The 14,749-nt window shown below is 40.0% G+C and overlaps 1 protein-coding gene across 10 annotated transcripts in view; it reads right to left on the bottom strand.

The window, feature by feature from the left end:
• znf536 (zinc finger protein 536) overlaps positions 1-14,749 on the bottom strand; it is a 567,201-nt gene that overhangs the window by 459,902 nt on the left and 92,550 nt on the right. The window lies entirely within an intron of this gene.

Below are 14,749 nucleotides of genomic sequence, written 5' to 3'. Positions count from 1 at the left end.
TGTCACTGCACATTCCCTGGCAGAAGTGAGCTCCATCTAATTTTTTAGGCTAAGGTAAAACTTTGACCCCTTAGATATAAAAATACAATCTTTCTTTAACAATTTAAAGCAGCTCCTTTGGAAAAGGGACCTTCAAGGGACATCTTTTGGCCAGTCCCTTGCTCTATTCAGTTCCACCTCTCCTGTGTGGGGACAGCTGCAATCTTGATCCATTTTCCTCAGCCCTAAGTCTAAGTCCTCACAAAAACAGTTCCTCTGGGAATTGGTGACCATAGATTTTCACAACATTTATGCCTACAACTTACAGCAAAATTTTGATCAGCATAGGAATGTATTGAGACATTTTATGTTCACACTGCTAGACCTGAAGCTTTGCTGCACTGTAATTTTGAGAATATGAGAGTTCAGTGATTGGTTTACTCAATTCCTGTCGACGTGAATTTATTCTCATTACATTAATAAAGTTGGTTGAGAGGTTGGCAACTGTAATATTCCATTCCAATCTCTGGATTTTCTGTTTTGTCCTCAATTTCTGTATGAAAACTGCAATGAACTGCTTTTTGCTCATCACAATCCATGGCAATCCTCTCCACACCCAGTACATTTCCAGGAGGGATAACAGAATTGTGGTTGCAATAAGAATCACAGATGATTTAATTCCTTAAGCAAAACCTTGGCCTATGGACCAAATGAAGTGATCCAGTGCAGAACAGGAGTCAATCCCAAGAGGTTCTAGATTTGTTTGGCTCCCAATCAAGCTTTATGGTGGATTTGTCCTTTTGACTTCTTCATTTCTTATAATATTAGTGATAATAACATCTTGTCAATAATATAGGATTATGAATTCATTATATCTAGCTCTGCTGTAGAAAGCAAATCTACAGCACCGAAGGTTTTCTAAATTGCAGAGTGTTAGGACAGCAATTCTGACATTAACTCAGGGTCCACTACGAAATGGCTATAGAGGTGGGTGTGGAGAAAATGACCATCACTTGGATTGTTTCATTGAAGCTTCTGCTAATACTAATCAAAATTAGCATCTTATGAATATATTAGATATTTCGGAGGGGTGAGTTTGATGAGTGGGTATATGGGGTGTTAGTCAGGCTCTTCTTACCTCGAAACGATACTGTCGAAAAAGCTATCCTTCTTGATCCTCTTCTTCTCTCCATTTATTGAACATTACCTTCTGCTGGTGGGCCAGTAGTCAGTGACAGTTGCACAGCCACAAGTTCTGACAACACCAAGATGTTAACTACTTTACTGGACAGCACTGTTTATCTGTTTACTACATTCCTGTCTGTCTGCAGTGAAGACTTCAGCCTTCTTTTAAAACCCGAAATTTAAAATCACAGCTCTGTGAGACTTGCTCTGAGCGGTGAATGTCCTCTTTTTAATTTAGTCTTCATCTTGCAAGCCCTACCCTCACCTATTCCAAAACCACATATAAAATTGGTAATAGGGCTGCCAAATATCATAGTTTCTTCAGGCACCAAGCAATTAACATTCTCCCATTGTGATACTGGCACCCAGCATTAATATTTAAGCTAAGGAACATAACTCCACTAGCCCTGAATACATTGGCAGAGTTAGCATTACTCCTGCACGCAAGTCAGATCTCAGTGCTTATGTCTGTATTCTGAGGAATTGCTAACTTATATTGTGAGATTAGTCTCCTTGTTACCTTTTAAATCCCCATGTGATAGAATACCTTTCTTCCACTAAATGCTACCAAAACTGAGATGAGGACAAGAGTTGAACACTTGGTTGTTACAACCAGACAACATTCAGATATAATTTAGCAAGGGCCTGTACATGCTAAAGAAGGCGCTACTACAGTTAGGGAACAAAAATACCTGAGCATTTGATCTTAAAAATTTTAGTTTCTGCAGTTAATCTGAAAAATAGCAGTACAGAGCATCAGGAACCTGGTAAATTACTCATCCATAATTCACTACAGAAAATGTTCTTGGCCTTGGCAATAGGAACAGAAAGAGAAACTCAATGGACAAGAGCTAATTTATTGCAGTAAGCTTTGGAAGTGGACAGCAGGTTACTCTGAGACTTTGTAACATATATTCCAACAGCTGCCTCAATGACAGCCCTAAATAAAAGCTGGAAGCATACAGTGTCTGTGCACCCTCCACAAAGAGAACATAATGAGTATTTAAAACAGGCAAGCATATTGATCTTAAATGAATTCCTCCAAGATAGTAAAATGTTTATGGCCTGAACCTACCTAACTTCAGAAACATCATTTGGATAAAGCTTTCTAATGTACAAACAAATAAATCACACCAACATGCTTAATTTCATCAACTCCAAAAAATTGGAGAACAAATCTGAAAGAAAAAGCATATTCTACGCTAAGAGTATTTTTCTGGAAACTATCCTCCCATCACAGACCCTCTAGCATGATGTCATTTGTATCTGTAATATAACCACAGCCCGAAATTTTTCCCACTGGATCTGAGTATTTCACACACTTGTGTTTATTTAACACCATGCATATAGTTTTAAGATATTTGCCAACCTAGATTCCAATTTTAATTAGTCAGATCTAATATAACAGATATCAATCAAGATTTAGTTTGTTTTAAAACTTCAATTAACAAGTGGTGGGCACACCATTTGTTCACACATCTTAAAGATAGATTATTCAGGGCAGCGTTTGAATGTTTTTACACATTCTAGCAGGTCAGTATGGAATTTTTGTCAGCTTACCCTATTCTTAAGGGTGCAGACCACATAATAATTCAAGGTGTCAATTTATAACGAAGTGCCACATACAGTAAAAACTATTGGATGATGTAAAACAAATCTGACCACAAACAGGTTTTAGATACTAGTTAAATAACTTCCTGCTCAATACCACCTGTAATGACCACAAGAGACAGAACACTAAACATGTCACAAGGTGACTGTTTGGCCCTCTTTGCTTTATGATATTACCTCAAAGAATAACAGAAGAGTTATTGTTGTAAATGGATGTTTTTTATGATAAACATTAGATTATCAAATTTAATATATCATTTATAACCTCCCTGTCCCCACTCCTGGCTCTTAAAATTCCACTCTTTTCTATTAAAGTCCTTCTCTTTCTTATTAAGGACCACTCTCTGCACTTTATTCTAGCCAATTCTTTCTCCTCTTACTAAACTTACATTCCTTCTACACTTATGATAAGACCCATTCCCCCGGTTCTTATTAAACACTGCTCCACCTGTTCTTTTTGAAGTTCAATTTCTCAGCCCATCTGGCTGTGACCGTCCCTGTTACTTCTTATAAGGAAGCTGCTGTTACTGTGGAGTGCGAAAAAATAGAGGGAAAAATAAACACTTGTCAAGGCAAAATGGTTAAGGGAATATGAGCGATAACATTGAGGAAAGACTTGCAAGTAAAATCTAAAATAAAAAGGAAGCAGAAAGAGAAAGAACCAGATGAGAAAGACAAAGAGGGAGAAAAATCTGAAGCTAAGGAAAGAAAGTAGGAATTAAGAAAGGAAATATAGCTATAAAGATAAATTATTGGAGACTTGTTCCTAGCGGGACCCTAACTAAGGTCACTGTATTTGGCCCAAAAACAATTGTGGATCATTTAATCAGATAGTTTTCAGACGTATTTTCTAAAATAACAGGTGATTTGATATAGATTTGAACAAAGGCAGATAGGTGGGGTATGTATGAGTCTGAAAAATCCCCACTGTAATTCTGTCAGTAATTATGCTAATGCAAAAGCAGGTATTTCCTCCAGCTTTCAGCTGAAACAGGATGGTAAGGGAAAAGGAACCTTCTTGCTGCGACTGGGTGTGGAGCTGTAATCATGGCTGCCTTGACATTGATGGAAATCAGGAGAGTGACGGCAGTACAGTGTACAAGTCAAACAACAGTTTGAGGTGGTACGGAGTCTCAATGACAGCATTAAGATCCATCACACTGCCACATTGCACTTAACTATCACTCACATGGAATGAACAATAAATCACATGCCATTATCTGCACAATGTAAACTTGAAACCCTATTTCAGAAACCTTCATCACGAACTGATATCTTACATCCACCATTGGTGCATCATAGGTCCTACAGTTCAAGTGACAGAGAAGTCTGAGGAGTTTCCACAGAAGAACGAGTTATCTGAGAATCCATTGTCATATGCCTCATGTGTACCCTTCTACTTTTAGAGGTACACACATTATAATAGATGCAGTATCTCAGATAGATAGGGTGGCATGCAGTGGAAAGCACAGTGAGCAGTCACAGGTGCTGCAAACCAGGAAAGTAGCAGAGAGTCCCCCTGGGGGCTCGAGATGGGGGTTAAGGGGGTTGGACTATGGGAGAGACAGAGGTGTAGAACACTTCAGTCTCTGTTCAGTCTCAGGCACCCCTAATGTAAGGCTGTCAAGTAATATTGGGAAAAGTGTGTGTTTGCAATGGCTTTTGGACATTAGAGGAGCTCAATGCTAAAAGATTGCTATGATATCTCACACTGTATCATCTGCAGTACTGCCCACCTCCATCAGAAGAAGGTGCAACTTGATGAAGGATCAGATATTAGAGAGCACCAATGATTGTTAGCCCACACCAATGGCCTGCTCAAATTGGCTGCCACCTTACACAACACCTCACTTTCATATCTATCTGAGTCCCCTCCTGCTCTTGGTTGGCAGAGAAACACAAATCAATCCAAGAGGGTAGTTTGAGAAAGAGCACCTGGCCCTGAATGCTCTTCTTAAGATTGCCCCATTTCTCAGCCATTGCTGCTGGAATATCACCAGGCAGTAGCATTAGAAAATCTGGGTGGAAAAGTTTTCAGTTGCACAATAACACCCGCTTGGGTGTTTTTCACAGTGTAACTGTTCCATTAATGCTGCAAAGAAAATATAGGTGGAATTGTCACATTTACAGTTTCCTTTTTACCCTCCATCATAAAGTCCAATATGGAGATGTTTACTGACGACTGCACAATATTCAGCAATATGTTGTCAAATTCTTGGAATTCCCTCCCTAACAGCATCATGGGTCAACCAAAAGCACATAGACTGCAGCAGTTTAAGAAGGCAGTTCACCACTACCTGCTCAAGGGCAACTACAGATGATGACCCAGCCAGCAACACCCTGATACCATGGATGAATGAAAAGAAGTTAATGTCTTGTCAAAATGAGATTCCTAATGCCAGGTCCACCATGGCTCAGAGCGATCTTTCTCACACAATGTTCTGTTGTTCACTTTGTTGGTTATGAAACCCACCTTCTGGGGGCCTTCCTCAAGCATTATGTGTCTGGAGAAGCAAAAAAGCTTATCACTGCTGGGATCTTCAGCTTTTCCACCTCTGGTGCTATATTTAAAGCTGGAATGCACACTACTTTGTAATATCATAAGCTAAAAACTGGCTCTCACATTGTGGTGCTCAAGCCTTAACATTCAATCCATGGCTGAGAAGAAAGAAAGGCTGACCCTGCACATTGCAGACAGGGTCCTAGAGGTGTTGGTGGATGGAAAAGTAAAGTGGTAAGCTGTCTTCTGTCAACCAAAGACTGCAGGAGCCAGACATCAGCAGCCAGCAGAGAGTTCAATTGCAACCCAGGTCAGTGCAGTCTCCTGAACAAAGCAGCACAGGAAGAAAGTTCCGTCAATAATCTTTTGCTCTTGCAAGGATAAGTGGCATCTCACTTTGATAGCTCACACTTACAGGACCTCCACTCACTCTAATTCTGTCACTAAACAAGCATCTCTCCAGGTTTCATGGGCTACAATTCTCACTGCTGCATGTATCATCTTCACCCATTGGCTCTCACCCACCTCACCCTTCCAAATTACTAACCCTTCCTGACCTCTGTGCTTCCCCTTTGCTTACCAGGGACACCTCACCACCTCTCCTGCTCACTGTCTGCCCTTCCATCCACTGCTGTCATACACAATCCTGCCTTTGTCTCACTGGAGGAACCACCGGCCCAACTCCCGGACAAATAGTTCAACAGGACATTCCTGAATCTACCTGTAATTCCCAGACTGGTTATATTTTACCTGACTGCGATCTAATCCCTGAACTGCAGAAGCATGGATCCCTACATGTTGGTGGAACTAAGTGCCTGACTTGACTGCATTCAAGGCCCTGGTCCAAGGTAGAATGAGTCAATTGACTGATTGCAGTGATACCCCCTGGCAGTCTGTAGTCTCTCTCTACCCATTTTAGGATTGTTACCCTTTAATTTTCATATATGGGCATTCATTTGAAGCATGCACCGCTTAATATGCTGGTATATACTACAGGATGGATGCATAGCACAGTGCCACATAATGATATCCCAACCCCCTTGATTGTTCAATGCTCTTTATCGTCACAAGCTGCCTGCCTCTCCTCTGTGCTAAAAAGCAACGCAAACTACAGAGACTGGCAGACTGTAACTGAGCACTAAAGACCTTGTGCAGGAAGAAAACAATGTGACTCACACAAAAGCTGGTAGCATTCAAATAAGCAAAAGTAGAACAGGAGGACGCTACCCATGTGAGTGCAAACACATCCTGCGTAGATACATGACACCCTGTCCCCATGTGCAAAGTGACATGGCAGAAGCATGGCATGTATGTCCCTCAGTTCCAAAGTGTTGCTGGAGTGAAGTGGCTCTTAGCTAGGCCACAAGCTGGCATCTCTGATGAAGGGTCTAGGCCCGAAACGTCAGCTTTTGTACTCCTGAGATGCCGCTGGGCCTGCTGTGTTCATCCAGCCTCTTCATTTTATTATCTTGGAATTCTTCAGCATCTGCAGTTCCCATTATCTCTGATATCAGAAGGTGGTGATACTGGTTGTTTGCTGAGGCTGAATTGAATGAATGAAGGGTTGAGAAGGATTGTGGTCATGGAGCGGGGACATTGTTCAAAAGAAGCAGTTGCATGGTGGCTGGGACAAGCAATTGGCTAGCTGCAAATGTGTCGTAATAAGGTAGTCGTCGCTCAGTTGTATCATTCTGAAGTTGGCATTTTAAGCTTCAGAAAAAAATCAAGAAAACTTTTCTTGATGTCAAAAACCTATATTTTTCATTTTTACTGTACCTCCCTACCGTTCATCACTCCACACCCCAGGGGAGAAAATTATGATGTGTACATTGTCACATGATCTCTGCTTTATTGGATCCTCCAGTGACCTCAATCAGTTCAATTCCAATGAATGAAATGAACCGTCTTGATTAATCGCTGTTGTGATGATCTGTGTGAAAGTCATCATTGGCTGAATAATCATCGGAAGTTGGGGTCACACAAAAATCTCGCTGGCTCTAATTCTGCGCTGCAGGCACGTCTCTGAAGTGAAGAATGTTAGATGAGAATGTCACAGTTTCTTCAGCAACCAGATCTGCAGCTCCAAACATAACAACTTGATGCTCCCTTTCCTCATTCTTCCCTCCAAAGATGACATGAACTCTCCACCTTACACAACAGCTCCATTTCTCTTGTTATAGCCATGTTGTGCCATGATCAATTACTATTCTGGAGAATTTGCTGGGGGCATGTTGATAGATGCTTCCAAATCTATCTAGGCACCACAGCTTCACCTTGAACATGCCAATGGCTTTCTCCACTGTTTCTCTGATGGTATGCATCTGTTATACTTCTCCAGTGTCTAAGTAGAAACTTTTACTGATCAGTCAGGTCTTGAACAGATACTCCTTTGGTCCCTTAGAGTCCGACTGAGGTTGTCTCATGGAGAAAATATCAGCAGAATCTAAGATTGTCAAAATATGGAACAGTCATGGGAGTTCCCTGAACACCCTCAATATCTTCTTATGATGGTCAAACATCAAATGAACATTAAGGCAATGGAAACTATTCTGCTGAACAAAGAACATCTACCTAGTCTGACAGTATCTTGACGACTACAAGAGTCCATCAGCAGATCCCTGTAAGGACTCAGACACAAAGATGCAGAGGACTGTGGTCACTTTGTCAGTTATCAGACATGTACAGACACTTAATCCTTTCAGATGGAACTCTACCTCCAGGAGACTTCCCACATCCGTCACAACTTGCTCCAGGATCCTGAGCTAGTTTGTTACAGCGCAGTGAGGACTCTAACCGCTGGCCTAATGGCCCTGTGCTGAAGGTATCCGCCTCCTCCAAGTTTCTGCTCTGTGCCCATCCTCTGTTCTGAGTAACTACATGTGGCTTTGGAGGGTGTTGCCACTGATGCTGGCCCTGCTGCCTGTGTTGTTCCAGCTGCAGAGCTTGCTGCTAATCTTTTACCAGTCCACAGTAATCCACAGTATATAGACCCATGTTTTGGGGAAGTCTCAGACTGAAGAAATTGACATTGCACTCTAATTGATATAAATGGACTAAGTTTCTGTTCCTAATACAAATGGCAAATTCAGGCTGGAAGAACTACTCCTGTTAGTATTAGCTTTTCACAAGCTTATTGGTTTCAGCCTCTATACTATAACTAACAGGTCAATTTCAGTAACAATGGCTTCCCGCTCTGCACTTGCCTCCTCTAACCTGGTCAGATGTTGAAACACTGTGAAACCCCTGCACTGGCAGGGAAAGTCAGAACGCAGCATTAAAGAGGCTCTTACTTCATTTTTTAATTGTTGTAATTGGTTCCCCAGTTGATCTAAACAGTATCCCACTGACGTCAGAATTTATCTCAGTAAGGAGGGAACAGGATGGAATGTGTTCAGAGCCCCAGCCAATGTTACTTTCGGGATTTAATGCCCTTCACACACCAAACTACACCTGGAAAAATGCCACCAAAAGACCAACAATTTGATGTTCAGTACCTGTTTTGATGATGTTTGCTGGATGTTGGGTTCAATTCACATTGAGCAAGGAGTAGACTATGGTAACTTCTGTACTATAGAACCTAACAAACATTAAGCACTTGTAGCCTGAGCATTGCCCATGTGTCGAGTCTATTATTGTATATATTTCACTAATCTGACTTTCTTATTATGCAATTTAATCAGTTCATTCAAGAACACAAAAAAAAATGCAGGAAAAGATTATACAGCACCTTGAATTTGCTTCATCAATGAGTAAGATCATGACTAGCTCAGACCCACTTACTCGACATGCCCAATATCCCTTGGTTCCCTCAGAGAACAAAAATCTGCCCATCTCAGCCTGAAACATATTCAATGACAAATCATCCACAGCTCTCTGGGGTATATAATTCCAAAGTTTCACAAGTCTCTGGGGGAAGAAATTTCTCTTCACCTCAGTTCTCAATGATCTGCCCTTTTTCCCTAAAAGTGTGCTGTTGTGTTCTAGATTTTCCATTCAGAGGAAAGAAACTCTCAGTATCCATGCTGTCAAGCCCCTTCTGAATCCTGTAGGTTTCAATAAGATCACCTCTCATTCGTCAAAACTTCAGAGATCGTTGGTCCAATTTACTCAGCCTTTCATTATCAGACAACCAACCACGTCAACCCATCTTCTCGTGAACATTTGCTGCACTGCTTTAGACATAATTCTATCCTTCTTTAAATATGGAGCATAAAATTACGCATAGTACTCCAGGTATGATCTGACCAAAGCCTTATATAATTGTAGCAAGGCTTCCTTATCTTTTACTCCAATCTCCTTATAATAAATACTAACAGGCTATATGCCTTCCTATGATTGCTTGCTAGCACGCCTGTGGTTTCTCTGTGAAAGTACACTCAAGTCTCTCTGAACATTTAGACATTTCATGATTTTTAAAATGCATTGTGCTTTTTCAGTCTTACTACCAAACAGGGTCCAGGATAGGCAATTTTATCAGGGCCAATGACTGTGATCCGCAGCACTACAAAGGTCTTCAACTGTGTTATTGTTCAGAAAGGATGTATTGTTTTTGCAGAATTTCTCCAAGCAACGGATTGTTTCTGCACAGCATTGGCCCTCTGACACCTGAAACTCATTGAAACACTGCTCATTGATATATCATGCCGTACTGTATGTTTCGTCATTGACTTTATAGCTGTTGTTATTGGAATTCTTTGCTGACCATGTGTGGTATTCCTATGGGCATAATTTTGTTCAAGAGGGGAAAAAGCGAGATTCAAGGAGGGATGAAATACAACTGCAATATTTTCCAGACACATCCTGACGTTGATTTTCATAGATACAGAGTCATGGAGCTAATCTCAGCCTGTTTGTAATCTACCCGTGCAGAATTTAGTTCCTGATGCAACCATTAATGAACTTTGCACATTACCCATGGTCAGACTTGTAAACTAACTGTGGCAAAGGAATAGCTTTTGCTCATGGTTATCAAGTTTACAATGAAGATCAAGCATGAAAAAGACTGTATTTTAACATGCAGTCACATAAATAGTGCACATTAGTGCACATTTACCTTGAAAATCTTGATCAGATCAAAACACTTCTCACTCACCTATCCACAGTTTCAAATCAGGGCTGAGGTAACATTATTTTACAGTGTCTCTGACAATCTTGCTTCTTTTGGGATATAGCACTGTCCTGTCAATAGGGCTGCTACCTGCAGTTGCAGCTTCTCCAGCAAGATCTCTAACTCCTGACTGATGGATGGTGCCAGTCTTGGCCCAGTTTTTTTTCACAGAGATGTAATAACAATTCTGGCTTCAAGGGTAAGGAGCAACCCTTTAGGAACTGTTGGTGCTAGGAATCCCAGCATGCAATGTCTGCCTGCTCCCAGGATATCATAATTAATGCGTCAGGGACAAATAAAAACTTTGCAGATTAACCAAGGATGTAGAACATTGTGAAGACATGAACATGAAAGTTGGTTAATTTGCCAAGTTTCATGTGGGCCGTACAATCAGCCAGAGTTATCTTTGTCAGCTAAATGACAATTACCAAAGATACTGAATTGTACTCCTTTTCTGCTGAGACTTGTCCCATTGGGAGAATGCATTAGAAATTCATCACCATTTTTTCACCACTTTGTTGCTCCAAAGTAAATCTTGACAGAAGTGGAAATGAAAATGAAATGCTACCAGAAACAGAACATCTCAAGGATGGACCTCCCAGTGCTAAAGTGCAATGAAACAGTGTGTGGGCAGCACCTGTCTTAGATTTTCAAAAACGGAAGTAGCAAATCTACTATGTTGACAGAGACACCAAACAGTTCTTCATGAGATGAACTAGCAGCACTGGTGAAAATTGCAATCAGGTCCCCAACAATAATATATACATGAATAAAAATAGTAAAATAAAATTGAAAAAGACAATGAGGGATGACATTTAATGTTAGCCAGCCTGAGGGCCTATCTAGATATCAGCAACAACAGCTAACTTTGCAGTGTGAATTCTGTCAATGACTGATGAGAAATTTGAAAAAAGACTTTCACCAGTTTAGCTCCCTTGAATACTTAGTTAGTAAAGGCGGTCTGTGACTATGTCATAAAGGCCAAAAGCTTCAAGGTTTGCTTGTTGGTCTGTGCTGAATTAGTTGATCTCAGCAAGACTGGCAGAAAGGACACTGCAGTTGGCATCATTACTCCCTCTTATTGGACCCTTTTGAGGCATTTAAGCTCACGCTTTCTTTTTGCCAACTTACTTCTTTTTTCATCTTCTGAAGGCATTCATTCTTGATCAGGTAATTTTCTATGAGTTCCAGGGGCAATGCAGGACCAAACCAAGCTGTTCAAACTCCAAGTGTGAGCTTAATGTGTTATGAGCAAGTTATTTGACTATAGAGGGCTTCAGTGTCAATCCCAATGTTGACATGATATTGACCCACATGCTCTCCAGTAGAAGTCAGTTAACAGCTGACAGATGTAGGAATTATGAATTCCTTTTTGTTTGATCTCCAACTCAGTTGAGTGTGACCTATTGCAAAGCTCCTAATGTCACCTTTCTTGAAACTAGGTAATGGAGGAGATTCAAATTTGGAACAATAGTTTCTGCAAAAATTCTGTCACGTGCTAACTTTACAAATCAAGCAATCCTGGGAATGAAGGAAATGCAGTTCATAAAAATCTATGTCAGAATACACGGTGAAAATTAGGCTGTGCAACAGCCCCAGAACAACTGGGATGACTATTGATAATATGAACAAGTCTTACAATTAAAATTTTCTTCTATGGAAAACCAATTTAACTTATCCACCCTCATGTTATACCACCCCCACCCTCTCCTGCAACAGGTGTAAATAATCTTACTAAGGTATTTTTGTACCTAGAGCAAGTCATATCCTGTACCTGAAACATAGCTAATGCTAGTCAGTGCATGGACATAAAAATTGAAGGAGAAATGATGAGAGACAGACTGTATCGGTGTGCTTTACGGAGCATGTGAGTGAAAAGATCACATAATGGGTGATATGTCACACACTTCAAGAAATAGGCAACTTGAAATCAAGTCCAGCACTCCATACTCCCCATAACCTCCACCATGATCCGTACTGCCTTTACAATATTATTTGTAATTAAAAGAATTAATGAAGAAAAACCTTCCTTTTGTCAACCAGACATTTTGAAGAAGCTGTGAGAATGCTTCACAGCCCTTAACTGTGAGAATCCAGATAACAGAGTTGGAATGCTAACAATAAGGAATGATGCATTTTTGGTTTTATTCCTAATCAGATGGAAAATGAAACAAAAAGTTGGCCAAAAGTTTTTTTTTACAATAGGCAACAAAATCGAAACATCAAAAAATTATTTTAAATTTAGAAAACTATCATATCTAACAGTGTCTTCTGTTTAGAAATAATAAAATCATCCAGACCACGATTTCCAAATGTCATAAGAAACTATTAGAACATATTTGTGAAATTTGAATAGGTTGTTGGAGCACATTTAGCTAAAGCTGTTACAGAGATACAGTACTGGAGTATTATTAGATCCCATTAATCATCACTCTGCTAAAGGCATTGACAACAACTATGAAAAGGAATTTTGCAGTATATAAATGATGTGTTCTCTTTCCTATCCATTGTGTGATACAAAGGAATTTTATGCTTGATGGCAAGAATAATGCAAAGACTTCAATTTTAACTAATATTTAGAAAATTAAGGACTAAAGTCTAAAATATTACACAATACTGACTGCTATAGCAGTAAACCATTACACCATTACAGAGGTGTTATAATATTTGGAGCCAAAACCAGAAGGTTTAGCTGGCATCTAAAAAGGAAAGAAAACCCTTGAGCTGGCAATCAATAACCAGAAGTAAGTCCAAGACTTTTTTTATTTTTAATGTTTCTTTAATATTGTTCAACTTTTTCCTCAGTTTGTTATATTCTTTTATACAGACATAATTAGAGAGTGAATCTGGCTGATTACTGGATCTCTACGAACACCAGTAGGACAGTTCCCTGAACAAATTGCTAAGAAGTGCATCTTAAAGTATAGAATAGAACCTTAATCACCATAATGCCAGGGCTTGACAGGCAAGATTTGATTCCAATGAAATCTTAGTACAAATGTCAATATTTGTTGATGCCACATATACATAAACTGATGGTATCATCATGATAGCACTCTTTCAGCTGAAGGAGTCTGGTCATTCACCCCATTTCTATTGCTCTTCTGGTTGGGCATCCAAAGTGCTTAAGGCAACATAACATTGTACATTTATCCTACATTCACATCAAAATAGACATACTTCAGTAGTAATAACTTACTTTGAAAAATGTTGTTGCAACTTTCTAAAGGATATTACCAGTTGACTGCATAACAATAACTGTTGATCGACAGAAATGTGCCAGTGTAGTAAATGAGTATTGTGATGACGTCACCAATCATACAACCTGTGATTTTAAAGGGATCTCATACGATAGACTACTTGAAAGCAGGATAGATTCACAGCACCACAGAAATAGGGAAAGCATTGTATAACTTACAGCATGAGCTAACATCAGTATAGGTAACATAAATGGGGGTTACGGACTCCGGTCATTCTAGAGCCGTGCACGCAGTGCCTCGCAGGCGCCCTGGCTTTTGTTAAACCATTTAGAAGCAAGCTGCTTTGCTTTTTCTTTCATTGTGAATATTCCTAAATAAGAACATGATCCAATGCTTAGATGTGCTGCCACCTCTCAAATCCACAACTACCTCTTCTGCCACTCTATATTGACATCTTCAGTTAAGTTTCCATACCCTACTGCACTGTCACATTGAATAACATCTTCTGTTACAGCAAACTAGGGTAGGCTATCTGACATCCTTTATCTTCATCCATCTTCAGTCTTTCATAGATTTGACCAGCCTTCTCAATGCCTCTCTTCTGTAGTCCATCTAAATGAAACTTCTTATCTCTGATTCCGCTCTGATCTATCAACCATAACAATTGAGTCCTACAATTTCTTCTCTTTATACCCAAAGATCTGGTGTTGACCTTTTCTTATTTTTAAAATATTTTTAAAGCTTCCCTTCATGAATATTATTTGAATTCAAAAGCCAGATTCCTTATTTGTGCTGACGAAACTCAATTCCATCTCTTCACCACTTTTCACTACTCCTCCACTGTGTCTGTGTTGTCAGCTTCCTTGTCTAATATCCACTTTTGAATGAGCTGGCTCTCCTCCAATTAAACATTAAGACCACAAAGCTACTGCCTTCAGTCCTTTCTGCAAACTTCTTTCCATTTCAACCATTTCTCCCTTACACAATGACCTCTGTCTCAGGTCAATCGAACTGTTTTCAGACTTGGCATCCCACTGGCCCAAAACTAAACTTCTGTTCGTAAATTCTCAACAACTCAAAGACTGTATGCTTCCACTTCAGCACCATTGCTACTCCCCTTGCCACTTTTGCAGTCTATTTGCTGCTAAAAAAAACACAACTATGATG

The sequence above is a fragment of the Stegostoma tigrinum genome, chromosome 16, assembly GCF_030684315.1.
Source record: "Stegostoma tigrinum isolate sSteTig4 chromosome 16, sSteTig4.hap1, whole genome shotgun sequence".
NCBI classification, from domain to species: domain Eukaryota; kingdom Metazoa; phylum Chordata; class Chondrichthyes; order Orectolobiformes; family Stegostomatidae; genus Stegostoma; species Stegostoma tigrinum.
This window is presented reverse-complemented; position numbering and strand designations above follow the sequence as displayed.